Here is a 13,919-nt window from a genome sequence, read left to right as displayed (position 1 = left end):
AACCAGGTACTTACCTCTGCTCTCCTGGTCACTGGTGGGGGGGAGGGGGGCACCATGTTCCTAGTTCCTCCAGTGCCCCTCTACTGATTCCACTTCCTTGGGCGGGGGACTGCCTTTCACATTCTACTTATATAGTATATGGTTTAGTCTCCCCATAGGGCCTCCACCATGTTCTATTGTTTTTACTATTTGTTATTGTTTCTATGCTAATCACTGTCTTCTAATGTGTACATAATAGTGTGTTTACTTACCTCCTAGTAGAGCATTGCCTATGCAGTATTTTATTATTTGTGTTACTATAATAAAGTACCATTATTTTTGTAACACTGTGTGGTTCTTTCATGTGTGTAAGTGCTGCATGGCTGTAGTGGTATTGCATAAGCTTTGCATGTCTCCTAGATAAGTCTTGGCTGCTCATCCACACCCACCTCTAGAGAGCTCTGGCTTCCTAGACATCGTCTACACCTCACTAATAGAGGATATCCAGACCTGGTATAAGGTGATAACACCATAGGTGCTCACCACACACCGGGCCAGCTTCCTCAGGACCCATACCGATTGTCACGGTCAAATTCTTGGCACTTTACATGTAACTCAGACGGGCTATGGACAATACCAAATGCCCCCTCTTCATCCTAATTGTCTTCTTCTAGTAGATGTGCTGGAATTAAGGGTGACACCTTACTAAGTGAAGTGTTTGGATGGTGTCAAATGCCTAGTTTTCCCTTGTTTCTTGTTTTTCTCCGTCGTGGACGGTGCAACTTGTGCCAATATTGTGGGCCCTGTCGACGAGGTGGTCGTCGGCAGTAGAGATGCAGCCATCGATGATTGTATCATCATCGCTTTCGTTGACTGAGAAGAGATAGTAATTTTCAAGGTTGACGGTCTCGCCGTCGATTATGGTGTCATTGTGTGCACAGTTGAATCACTGCAAACTGTAGAGACCGTCATCGCAGTACTGGCCGTCGATGTCGCTGTGGACACTCGTCGTTGATGGTGTCGACAATGATGTTTTTTCAGAAGGCTTCTTGAAGGAATGCTGAATTCTTGGAGGTGGTGTAGGGGGTTCAGAAGAAGCCTTTTTGAGCTGTTCTGAAGAGACAGAATGCTCTTTCCTCTCCCTGTGCGAAGATGAAGATCTTCTGTGAGCAGCGACTGAAGGAATGCACCCTTTATAAGACCCTTGATTGGTCTATTTTAAGGCCTTTTTGGGCTGCTCACTAGAAGCACAAGAGTGAGGTGACCTGTCCCTTTTGTGAGTCTTCCTTGAGGACATAGGAGCTTCCTCACTGTCAGATACAGAAACAGGATCTTTAACTTTTGGAGCCAAATGAGCAGCCTGCCCTCTCTGTCTTTGAGAGTTTTGTTAGAAAATGTCCAGAAGACCTTGCATTCCTTCGCTGAATGGTCTGGATAAAGGCAATATATATAGTTCTTGCGTGGTTCTTCAAAATGAAATCTTTTTCTTGCCACAGGTCTTGCAGGCTCCGAAGAGACTCTTTTTCTCCTTGTCTGACATGGCGGCTGAAGACAAAAATCAGTTATTCTCCAGACCAAAGTATGGTGTGAAGATTTCAGCTTTTAGAAGTAGAATTCTGTGGAAAAATAATCTCAGAAATGATTCTGAAAAGGTGTGACTGAGCAGAGCTCAGTGGAGACTCCCTAGCACTATGTGCATTAGAAAATCAGAAGGAATAGAGCTTCTCACAGAAGTGTTCTGTGGGAAGTTGGCTCTGTATGGATTATCTCAAAGTAAGAGATAGTGTGCACAGAGTCCAAGGGTTCCCCTTAGAGGTAAAATAGTGGCAAAATTAGATAATTCTAATGCTCTATTTTGTGGTAGTGTTGTCGAGCAGTAGGCTTATCAGAGGGTAGTGTTAAGCATTTGTTGTACACACCCAGGCAGTAAATGAGGAACACACACTCAAAGACTTAACTCCAGGCCAATAGTTTTTATATAGGAAAATATATTTTCTTAATTTATTTTTAGAACCACAAGTTCAAGATTTGAAGTAAATACATAAAATGCAAGGTACTCCACACAGGTAAGTTAGGAACTTCGAATTAGAGCAATAACATATACAGTTTTTGTTAAAATGGCAATAAGCTATTTTAAAAGTAGACTCAGTGCAAAAATCAACAGTTCCTGGGGGAGGTAAGTATTGATTAGATTGTGAGGTAAGTAAGACACTTACAAGTCTCAGTTCCTGGGCATAGGAAGCCCACCGTTGGTGGTTCAAGGCAACCCCAAAGTTACCACACCAACAGCTCAGGGCCGGTCAGGTGCAGAGGTCAAAGAGGTGCCCAAAACACATAGGCGCCTATGGAGAACAGGGGTGCTCCTGTTCCAGTCTGCCAGCAGGTAAGTACCCGCGTCCTCGGGGGAGCAGACCGGGGGGGTTTTGTAGAGCACTGGGGGGGAGACAAGTAGGCACACAAAACACACCCTCAGTGGCACAGGGGCGGCCGGGTGCAGTGTGCAAAGCAGGCGTCAGGTTTTGTATTGGTTTCAATGGAGGGACCCTGGGGTCACTTTAGTGGTGCAGGCAGGGCATAAGGGGGCTTCTCAGGCCAGCCACCACCTGGGCTAGACAGAGGGTCGCCTGGGGGTCACTCCTGCACTGAGGTTCGGTTCCTTCTGATCCTGTGGGCTGCAGGTGCAGTGCTTGGTCCAGGCGGCGGGTCCCTTGTTACAGGCAGTCGCGGTCAGGGGGAGCCTCTGGATTCTCTCTGCAGGCGTCACTGTGGGGGTCCAGGGGAGTCGTCTTGGGCTACTCACGGGGTCGCAGTCACCTGGGAGTCCTCCCTGTGGTGGTTGTTATCTGGATCTCGAGGCGGGGGCGTCGTGTGCAGATTGTGAAGTCTTACTTTTCTGGCAGGAAGAGTGAGGTCTTTGAAAGTTGGAGAAAAGTTGCAAGAATGTTGCTGTTTGTTGAGTAGAGCCGCTGCTCACAGGAGTTTCTTGGTTCTGGGGTTCAGGGCAGTCCTCTGAGGCTTCAGAGGTCGCTGGTCCCTGTTGGATGTGTCGCTGTTGAAGTTTTTCGAGTCAGGAGACAGGCCGGTAGGGCTAGGGCCAAAGCAGTTGTCGTCTTCCGTCGTCTCTGCAGGTTTGCAGGTCAACAGTCTTTCTTCTTAGTTCAAGTTGCAGGAATCTGGTTTCTTGGGATCTGGGGTGCCCCTAAATACTACATTTAGGGGTGTGTTTAGGTCCGGGAGGGCAGTAGCCAATGGCTGCTGTCCTGGAGGGTGGCTACACCCTCTTTGTGCCTCCTCCCTGAGGGGAGCGGGGCACATCCCTAATACTATTGGGGGAATGCTCCAAACTTAAGATGGAGGATTTCTAAAGGCAGGGGTCACCTCAGCTCAGGGCACCTTAGGGGCTGTCCTGACTACTGGGTGACTCCTCCTTGTTTTTCTAATTATCTCCTCCAGCCTTGCCGCCAAAGTTGGGGGCAGTAGCCAGAGGGGTGGGCATTTCCACTAGCTGGGATGCCCTGTGGCACTATAACAAAGGGGATGAGCCTTTGAAGCTCACCACCAGGTGTTACAGTTCCTGCAAAGGGAGGTGAGAAGCACCTCCACCCAGTACAGGCTTTGTTCCTGGCCACAGATTGACATGTGGCCAGCAACCCGTCTGGTTGTGGCAGACTGGCAGAAACTGGTCAGCCTAACACTAGAAGTTGGATTGGTATTCAGGGGGCATCTCTAAGAGGCCCTCTGGGTGCATTTTACAATAAATTCCACACTGGCATCAGTGTGCATTTGTTGTGCTGAGACGTTTGATACCAAACTTACCAGATTTCAGTGTAGCCATTATTGAACTGTGGAGTTTGTGTTTGACAAAGTCCTAGACCATATACTCTTATGGCTACCCTGCACTTACAATGTCTACGGTTTTGCTTAGACACTGTAGGGGCATAGTGCTCATGTGCATATGCCCTCACCTGTGGTAGAGTGCACCCTGCCTTAGGGCTGTAAGGCCTGCTAGAGGGGTGACTTACCTATGTCACAGGTAGTGTTGGCATGGCACTCTGAGGGAAGTGCCATGTCGACTTAGTCATTTTCTCCCCACCAGCACACACAGGCTGTGAGGCAGTGTGCATGTGCTGAGTGAGGGGTCCCCAGGGTGGCAGAAGACATGCTGCAGCCCTTAGAGACCTTCCCTGGCATCAGGGCCCTTGGTACCAGTTACCAGTGCCTTATCTGAGTGCCGGGGCTGTGACAATTGTGGAAGCAAAGGTACAGTTTAGGGAAAGAACACTGTTGCTGGGGCCTGGTTAGCAGGGTCCCAGCACACTTTCAATCATAACTTGGCATCAGCAAAAGGCAAAAAGTCAGGGGGTAACGGTGCCAAGGAGGCATTTCCTTACATGTTCTAAAGGGAGTTACAGCCTGATTGGCTGAGGTCTATCTTTGGTCTCTTTTTTTAATAGATTTAGCCTACAAAAGTGAAGGCCTGAGGGCCTTAATGCATTATGTTTTACATTACACTGCTATTGTAAGGTACCGAGGACTTCCGTTTTGATGATGGGGAATTATTCAAGCATGTGAATCTATGAAAGTTCCAAAGCTGGAGTAAGTGGACCAATGGTGTTCCTACGTGCCCGAACATCTCAAGGACTGAGCCCCCTTGTGAGTTTGCCTGGACTGGCCCCGAGTCCCAGCTTTCAGCCTGTTTGTGACGGACTGATCCTCGTAGACTTAAACATTGCACCTGATGCCGAAATGCACCTCTGCACCAGGATGCCCCACTGCCGCCCAGGGTGATCTGTTGGTGCTGCCTTGGACTTTGCCCCATATTCACCTTACATTCAGGAGGAAAGTCTTGTAAGTTGCTGCCAAGTGCCTGAGTGCAGGATATGCTCCCCCACCCCATAGAATAACAATACTGTTTGAGAAATTGCACTGTGTAACCTTTTGGAACCAATAACAATTCATACCTCGAAAAGTACTCACATCATTCTGATGATCTTCATATCTAAATTCATATAGTAACCTGTGTTATTTTTATAAATTGGTGTCAGATTTCTTTATTGAGTGTGTGTCTCACTTGTTGACTCTGTGTGTGAAATAAGTGCTTAACACTATCCTCTGAGAAGCAGTCGCGGCTGGAGTCTCTGCAAAGGGGCGGGGGTGGGGGGGTTAGCATATATATATATATATATATATATATATATATATATATATATATATATATATACACACATACTTACCTAGTCGCCGCCGTCGCACTCCAGGCACAGACTTCCATCCTGCCCTGTGCCAATCATGACACTGCTCAGAGCAGCGTTATGATTAGTTGGAGCACCATGGCGGGGTGCTCCAACGCAGATTGGGAGCTTGGACCGGCTTTCTCCAACTCAGCTACACAGTGCCAGGTTGGAGAGAGCCCTTGTACGCATGTGTGTTTGGCTGGCCCTAGTCGGCCAGCCAAACATACATGTGCACTGAGGAGAGTGCTCTGTGCACTTCTGTTACTACTCTTCACCCCCATGGCCCCGCCTCTTTAGAAATAAAATGACAATAAACAGCATTTATTGTTTTGTTTCTAAAGGTTTGCAGCTCCTGCTGCCGGCGGGGGTGGGGTGATGCTCCTTCACCATAATGGAGGAGCAGCGACCCCTGCCCGCACACAGTACCACAAAAGAGAGCATTTAGGGTTATTACTTGAACCCCTATCGGCCAAGAAGGGTCACCCTGGATGATCTGCAGCATCCCCTTCCATTAATACACTACATAGCCAGTTTCCTAAATGCATTCATACCAGAATCCTGCCTCTGAACCTTTAAAGATGATCCGGCAATATCAGGCAGTGAGGAGGAGGAAAAGATGCAATACAAAGGGACAATGTATGGTCTTGAAATCATTATTTATAAATAGGTCAGTCCCCTCCAAGTTCCAATCGTGACTCACCTTATTTCAACAGGGTGTCTGCCAAGGATTGATTACTTTTTGCCACCAACACGTCATCCAGCAAAAAAGATCATATATGTAGCAAGAAAGGTCGAGACCACAGGGGACAGTTGCAAGAAGCTCCAAAGTGACTCTAGCCACGTTGTTCCAATCGAGCAGAGAGAGGAAGCACGGCAGGCCCAGGATGCCTATAAAACAACATCCTGGTCTCTCCTCTTCAAAATGCACTTAATTTGTCCTTTTTGTGACCGAGGTGGAGGTGAGACTGGCAGAAGTGTTACTAAGTGTGATTCGTATAACATGAGCTACATTTGCTAGGTCTGCACACCAGTTGGTATTGCCAGGGCATAAAAAGGCATAGCCTAAAAACAGAGCCGATAGGGACCCATTTCAATGCCCCCTTTTTAAATCGTCCAGGCCTGAGCATCGGCAGGACCCAACCCACTTAAAACTTGGGCCTACTGCCTGGCTGTTCAGTCCTTGGTTCTGAAAATATGTGCAACTGGATCGCTGAGAATGACTGTTCAGCCTTAATGACCATAGCCATTTACGCTCACATGCTGGTCAGACCTTTTGGTTCAGCCTCCATATCATGTGTATCAATGCCATATTTGTCAAATCATTTACAAAAACAACTAGGTCAAAGAATAAAGCACATTCAGATCTGCACCCAGCGTTTATGTTGCAGCAACCCAGAACAGTACCTGCTGCTTAAAATACTGCTGCCCAAACAGAAAATCAAAAGTATTAATCAGGGGACCATTAATTCAAAAGTCTAGCACATATTAAGTCCAGTATATGAAAGGAAAATCATCTAGATATTGTACAAAAATCTTCTTTATTAGGTTCCAGCCATAAAAGCAATACAGCCAGCGTGTTTCATTCAGATTAACTTCAGGGCGTAAATCCTGTAACCTATTTTTAGTGGATTAGGTTCATTCAAACTTAATTTATTAAGAATTCACAATCCTCCACTTGCATCCAGGATGGTCCTAGTACGCTAACATTGACATGCGGCGTGTTGACACCGCCCCAGGTGTTAACATCTGCTTATATCACTATTAAATAGCTGTGATTGACGTGTATGTGTGGTACAGTTAACCCCTGTTCACTGATACATCTTTTTGAGAATTGCGTTTTGGAGTGGAACACGGTGAACGGTTACACTGCCACTTAAACTTGTTTTACTTCATCCAAAAAGCAAAGCATTCTAAACCTTAGAAAAGGTATGAATGGCAATGAAAACTGAGTGAGCAAGCCTTCTCTCCATTAAATTCTCCAATTATACAGTTTGCTGGACTTTGTGTTTACAGTAAGGGGATCTTCTGTGCAGGTTGCAGGGGTGTGTTGGCCCTCTTCCCCGCTCAGCTGAATTCAGAGGTGTTGTTAACTGAACAGAACAGCAGTTCTGAACAAGCACTCCAAGCCAGATAAAAGCCCCACTGTGCTTTCAATCTCTTCAAGAAAGGAGCACCATAGTCGGCAATGTATACAGCATGTTACCAGTGCAGATACCATGGAGTGCGCTTTTGTATTATACCGTTTGTACAAACTTATCTAAAATAGGCTATAAATGCAAACGAATCAAACAATGGCATACAGTGTACCAGTTTCATTTGTAGACGAAATGCTGGAGAACAATTCACGTTTCATAAGAGACGTGTGCTTTGAGGTAGAAAAAAACGTAGGCCTTCATTATGACCTTGGCGGTAAATACGAATACCGCCGCACTGACTGCCAGCAGCATACTGCCGCGCTGACTGCCACCAGCATGCTGCCGCAGAAGTGGACATCCATCCGCCAGATTATGACACATACATACAAAGCCGACAGAAAACAGCTAAAACCACAAATCTGCCAGACCCACTGTACGTGATTAACTGTCAGTACTACCACCCATACCTTTACGCCACCAATACTATGCCCTCCAAATAATGATCCAGAAAGCATCACAGCGGACATTCAAAGGCAGTAAACCATTGGTGGTGAACACCGCCGCGGCGGATATGGTCACCCAAATACAAAACAAGACAGCACTGGCCAGAAGGAAAAACCCACACATGACACAAATACACACACCCCACACACCACCAACAGCACTATAAAACACACACCCACATCACCCACATGCTAACACGAGAAGACGGCTACACTTTGCAACGCTAATCCAAAAGAGAACTGCACACACATATCACAACTACCAATTCATCCAACACGCACCACGCACCCCACCACATCACACATCATCCTCTTCACAACGTACACACACCACACAACACCCATGTCCCCAAAAAGGCAGCCCTGTTTCACCGATGAGGAGTTGTGGGTCATGGTTGAGGAAATAGATAGGGTAGAGCCACAGCTGTTTGGAGCACAGCCCAGCAGATATCAATTGCCAGGAAGATGGAGCTATGGCGGAGGATTGTGGACAGGGTGAACGCCGCGGGACTACATCCACGCACAAGGGACGACATAAGGAAGAGATGGAACGATCTACGGGGAAAGGTGTGTTCCAGTGCAACAAGGCACCAGCTCACCAACCAGAGGACTGGCGGTGGACCCGTACCTCCTCCCCCACAGCTTGGGACAGCATGGTAGAGCAAGTCTTGGCAATCCTGCATCCTGAGGGACTCACTTGAGTAACTGGAGGACTGGACACTGGTGAGTCAACATTTACTACCTATCACCCCCCCTCCATACCTACATGCCACCTGTGAGAGAACAGGGCTGATTGCAGAGGCCCCCTAACTTTTTGCCCCCATTTTCCACTTTTTGCTGGTGTTTTCCTGACTCTGATGGTGCCCTGGGTACTGCTAACCAGTCCCAGGGCCTGTGCTCTGTGTAAAATCAGTATGCAAATTAGGCTAATTATAATTGGCTAAGTCAACCTACCTATAAGTCCCTAGTATATGGTAGGGCATGTAGGTTTAGATACCCCAGCATAGGTAGTGCACCCATATGTGCACTGCTGAGGTGCCCAGTGTCATTTTAAAGGCAGGTCTGCCTTGCTGGCTGATTTTAAATTAAAGTTATATGCAAATTCGTCTTTGGAATTAAAAGTAGTTCCAAAGTCTTAAACGACCTTATTTTTACATATAAGTCACCCCTAAGGTGTGCCCTATGTGCCCCTAGGGCTGGGTGCCATGTAACTATAAGCAGGGACCTTATAAATAAATGGTTTTATAAGCCCTGGTGAGGTAAAAACAGCCAAATTTGTTTTCCCTCATTGTAGTGAATGGCCTTCATACGCTAGAATGGGGAGACTGTATTTTAATTTTAAAAGTCCCCTTAAGTGACAGATACAAAGAGTTTGGTATCAAATTAATTGTTATAATAAATCCAGTTGTGGGATTTAATATAACTTGTTCAGGTAAAGAGTTTTAAACTTTACCTGAAAAGTTGCCAACTTCAGCCCTGCATTGTTTTTGCTGCTGTGCTCTGATTGGCCAGCCTCTGGCAGCCTGGCCAGGCTGCCTTGATGAGGTGTGAAGTGGCCTGGCTTCACACAAAGAGATGTGCCTGTGGGAGGGGGCTCTCCCCTCAGCAGATGGTGAGGCAGGAAGGGGGGAGGGCTGCCAAACTGGTCTTCAAAGGCAGAGAATGACATCTGGAGCAACCCAGCAACACCCCCACATCCTGCAACCCTAGACAACTAGATGCCCCCTTGATTAGATTAGGAGAGGGCAGGGGAGGGGTGTGTTTATGATTTTTAGCCACACCAGTGGGTGGGCTCAGCCAGATGTAACCTCCAAAAATCACTTTCAGCCATGATGGATTTCTGAGGAATGTTGCCTCCTGGGAATGATTTTTGCCACACTTCCCAGGAAGTGGCCATCACAGGGGGAAGGACCCTGCACCTGATTGGAGAATCAGGACCCCCCTGTTTTTCACCCAGGAGCAAGGATAAAACTGGCAGACCTGCACCCACACCTCAGATCCCTATCAGATTCCAACAAGGAAGAACTACAGGAGTAGGACTGCCCTGCTGGACCCCTGACCTGCACCTGGACACTGCACTCTGGAGGACTGCACCAGTTGCACACTTGGGCTTCACCACTAAAAAGGACTTTACCTGTCTTCTACTGCTTCAAGAAGGGACTCCCTGTTTGCTACAGGTACAAAGGAGCTGCCCAGAGTCCCCTGCATCAAGTCCTACAAGCAGAGCCCAGCTGACCAGCGTCCAGTGGCAATTTGAGGATTCTGACCAGGTGCATTCTGGGAATTGTAGTCCCAACTCCCAATGAGCAACTCAGAGCTTCTGGAACCTTGGATCAGGTTGTGAACACTTCAAGGACACAAAAAGGACCTCTGGGAGAAGATCCAGAAGTTTGGAAACGTTTGGAGCAACTTCATAAGTTGAAGAGGTTCATCGTGGGAATTGTAGTCCCAGACCCCAAGAGGCACACCAGAGCCTCTGAACCCTTGGCGGGTGCTGTGGACCACTTTCCTGAATCAAACACTTCTGAAAGTTCAGGGTGCCACCAGCTGTGGGACGCTGCTATTCCTCAGGACAAAGGCATCATGCACAGAACCAGGATACTTGGCAGTGACGTGGGGGATGTACTGGTCAGCAAGGCACACCATCTGGACAGTGAATGAGTGGAAACTCTTTCTATTTCTGTACACTTGTTTATTGGCCCTGGGGGGGATTAAGGCAATATAGGTCCCGTCAATGGCCCAAATAACATGTGGTATATGTCCCATTGCATAAAATCCAGCCTTCACAGTGGGTAAATCATCTACCTGGGGGAATGCGATGTGGCTGCACATGTGTTTGAGCAAGGCTGCCAAAACCCTTGCAAGCGCAATAGAGAACATTGGCTGTGACATTCCTGCAGCCAAGCCCACTGTCACCTGGAAAGAGCCATTTGCCAGGACATGGAGCACTGAGAGTACCTGCACAAGAGGGGGTATTACTGTTGTGCAACAAATAGCAGGTAGCAGATCAGGTTCCAATTGTGCACACAGCTCTGTGGTTGTGGCCCTGTCCAGACGATAGGTGAGTATGATGTGCCTGTCTTCCAGTGTAGCCAAGTCCACAAGGGGTCTGTACATGGGTGCTTGCCTTCTACTCCTATTCCTCTGCAGTGGTTCGTACCTAAGGGACCCAAAAATAAGAAGGGAGTGACAACAGGAACCATGAACACACTACAGCAGTGTACACAGAGCATGCTTGTATGTTGGACACTGGAATTGTCTAGGTGTGTACACCTATAATGATGCAGTTATTAATCCGTACATGTGTTCTAGCATTAGAAAATGGCAGCCGCCTGTCCGTGTTGCAGGGACAGGTGGAAGTGACCTCACTCCGCTGGCATTCACGTCATGGTGGGAGGCTGTCTGCACCGCCGTGCAATTCCTCATTGGCTAACATGGTCCTCTATGGAGTATGGGAACCGATGATGATAAGCGTCGGCGGTGACAGTGTTTACCGCTGCGGATGTGACCGCCATGGTATTTCTACCACTTCACTTGATTCCTGACTTTCCACAGGACGACATCTCCACTGTGTGTGCTGCTGTGACCTGTGTCTGGAACCTGCCATGGTCTGTGCAACAGGGGAAAGGGCCCCAGCCTTCACGTTGGACGAGTTGGAAAGGCTCATGGATAGGTCCCACCCCTGTATGGGCAGTTGTATGGGCCTCCAGACCTACAGGTGAGTACACCATGGGTACGTTGCATGCGACATGGCTGCATGGAGATGTGTCTGTGTGCTGGCAGTGTGTCATGGGGGCTATGGCTGGTGGCAGTGTTAATGCAGAGGTACGGATCATGTGTGTGCCTGATGAGGGGCAAATGCAGTTTGTAGGCCACATGTGTTTTTAATGCACTACCTTTAAGATTTGATAAAGAATGGATAGATAAATTTCAAGGCAAGATTAGTAGCTTTATAAGGGGCAATACGAGCGCTCGTAGCATGGAAAAAGCTGAGGCAGAGGAAAGAGAAAGGGGGCTTAGCACTGCCAGATTTGCATCTAAATGCGTGGGCAACTTTTATCGCAAATATGAGGAAGGCTTGTGGTGGTTCTTTCACCTCTGAACTGGGGTCACTCTTAAAGGTAATAATGAAAGTGGCAAAGCTTGCAGAGGAGGGCTTTCTGTACAAATTTGGAGGCCCAAATTTTTTCAAGAAAGTGAGGCTTAGAAGAGCAAGTTACTTACCTTCGGTAACGCTTTTTCTGGTGGATACATAAGCTACCTGTGGATTCCTCACCTAATGAATTCTCCCCATGCGTAGCATTCGACGGAAACTTCTCTCTCTAGCTCTGCACGTCGGCGTGGACGTCGCAATTGCCCGACTCCACGCGCCTCTGTGTGACGTCATCGAGGCAATAAGAGGTCCTCGCCGCCGTGCTGACGTCAGTTCACGCCACTTTTGACGTGCCTTTGAAACATATAATGAACATCGACAGCCTACACCCTTTAAGATTAACAAGAATAACTTTATAGAGAATCTTCGTCTAAAAACGTCTGTACAATTCTCCTTTTCTTCTTTTTTTTTATTTTTATTTTTTATAAAAGGCACATACCATTATGAATGGTCTGCAAAGTTGAAAACAATCTGAATCAGAACTATAAACATATAAACATAAGTAGAAACAATGAAATCAAAACACCGAAGTGCACACCCAAGGTGATCCTGGTATGACCAGACAGATAACGGGGAGGCGGGAGGGACCGTGAGGAATCCACAGGTAGCTTATGTATCCACCAGAAAAAGCATTACCGAAGGTAAGTAACTTGCTCTTCTGATGGATACAACTACCTGTGGATTCCTCACCTAATGAATAGAGTCTCAAAGCAGTACCACCTCGGAGGAGGGTGTCCGTCTGGTCAAACCAGGAACTCCTGCAGCACCGACCGCGCAAAATGGCCATCCCTCCGTACCTCCACATCCAAACAATAATGCTTCACAAAGGTGTGGAGGGAAGACCAAGTCGCAGCCTTGCAGATGTCCACCATCGGAACACCTCTGGCCAAAGCTGAAGAGGTCGACTTGGCTCTGGTGGAATGAGCCCTGATCCCCTCAGGAGGATCCTTCTTTGCCATTGAGTAACATATTTTTATACAAAGAACGACCCACCTGGAGAGCGTTCTCTTGTGGACGGCCTTCCCCTTCCTCTTCCCCACGTAACGGTAAAGAGTTGTTCATCCAACCGGAACTCTCATCCTGTCGACATAAAAACTGAGAGCCCTCTTAGGGTCCAGACGATGGAGTCTTTCCTCCTCCTTAGATGGATGCGGATGAGGGTAGAACGTCGAGAGGGTTATGGATTGTCCCAAGTGAAATGGAGACACCACCTTGGGGAGGAAAGCCGCCCTGGTCCTCAAAACCACCTTGTCCTTATAAAAAGTGGTGAAAGGCAGGTGAGCAGAAAGAGCCTGCAATTCACTAACACGTCTAGCCGACGTGATGGCAACCAAAAACACAGTCTTGAAAAACAAATATCTTAATGGGCAGGAATGAAGTGGCTCAAAGGAGGAGCCCATCAAAAAAGTCAACACCAAATTCAAGTCCCACTGAGGAAATTTATTAGTAAGCCCCCTCAAAAATCGACAACTAAAGGAGATTTGAATAGAGAGGGCTGATCTGGAAGATACAAAAAAACCGAAAGGGCCGAAAGATAGCCCTTAACCGTGGCCGCAGCACAACCATGCTGAGCCAATGACAATGCAAACAATAAAACATCAGAAAGATGGGCACTTAAGGGATCAATTTTCTTCTCTCCACACCAACTAACAAAATTAGCCCACCTACATGCATAGACCGACTTGGTGGAGTGTCGCCTGGCCGATAAAAGAACATCCACCACCTCCGGTGGGAGAGAAAAGGAACTCAGGTTGCCCCGTTCAATCTCCAGGCATGAAGGTGCAGGCTCTGGAGGTGGGGGTGTAGAACCTGCCTCTGCGACTGCGAGAGGAGGTCTGCCCTGAGAGGGAGACGGAGCGGCAGGTACAGTGAGAGTCGGAGAAGGTCTGCATACCACATCCTTCGTGGCCAATCC

The sequence above is a fragment of the Pleurodeles waltl genome, chromosome 12 (genome assembly GCF_031143425.1).
Source record: "Pleurodeles waltl isolate 20211129_DDA chromosome 12, aPleWal1.hap1.20221129, whole genome shotgun sequence".
Classification (NCBI taxonomy): Eukaryota; Metazoa; Chordata; class Amphibia; order Caudata; family Salamandridae; genus Pleurodeles; species Pleurodeles waltl.
This window is presented reverse-complemented; position numbering follows the sequence as displayed.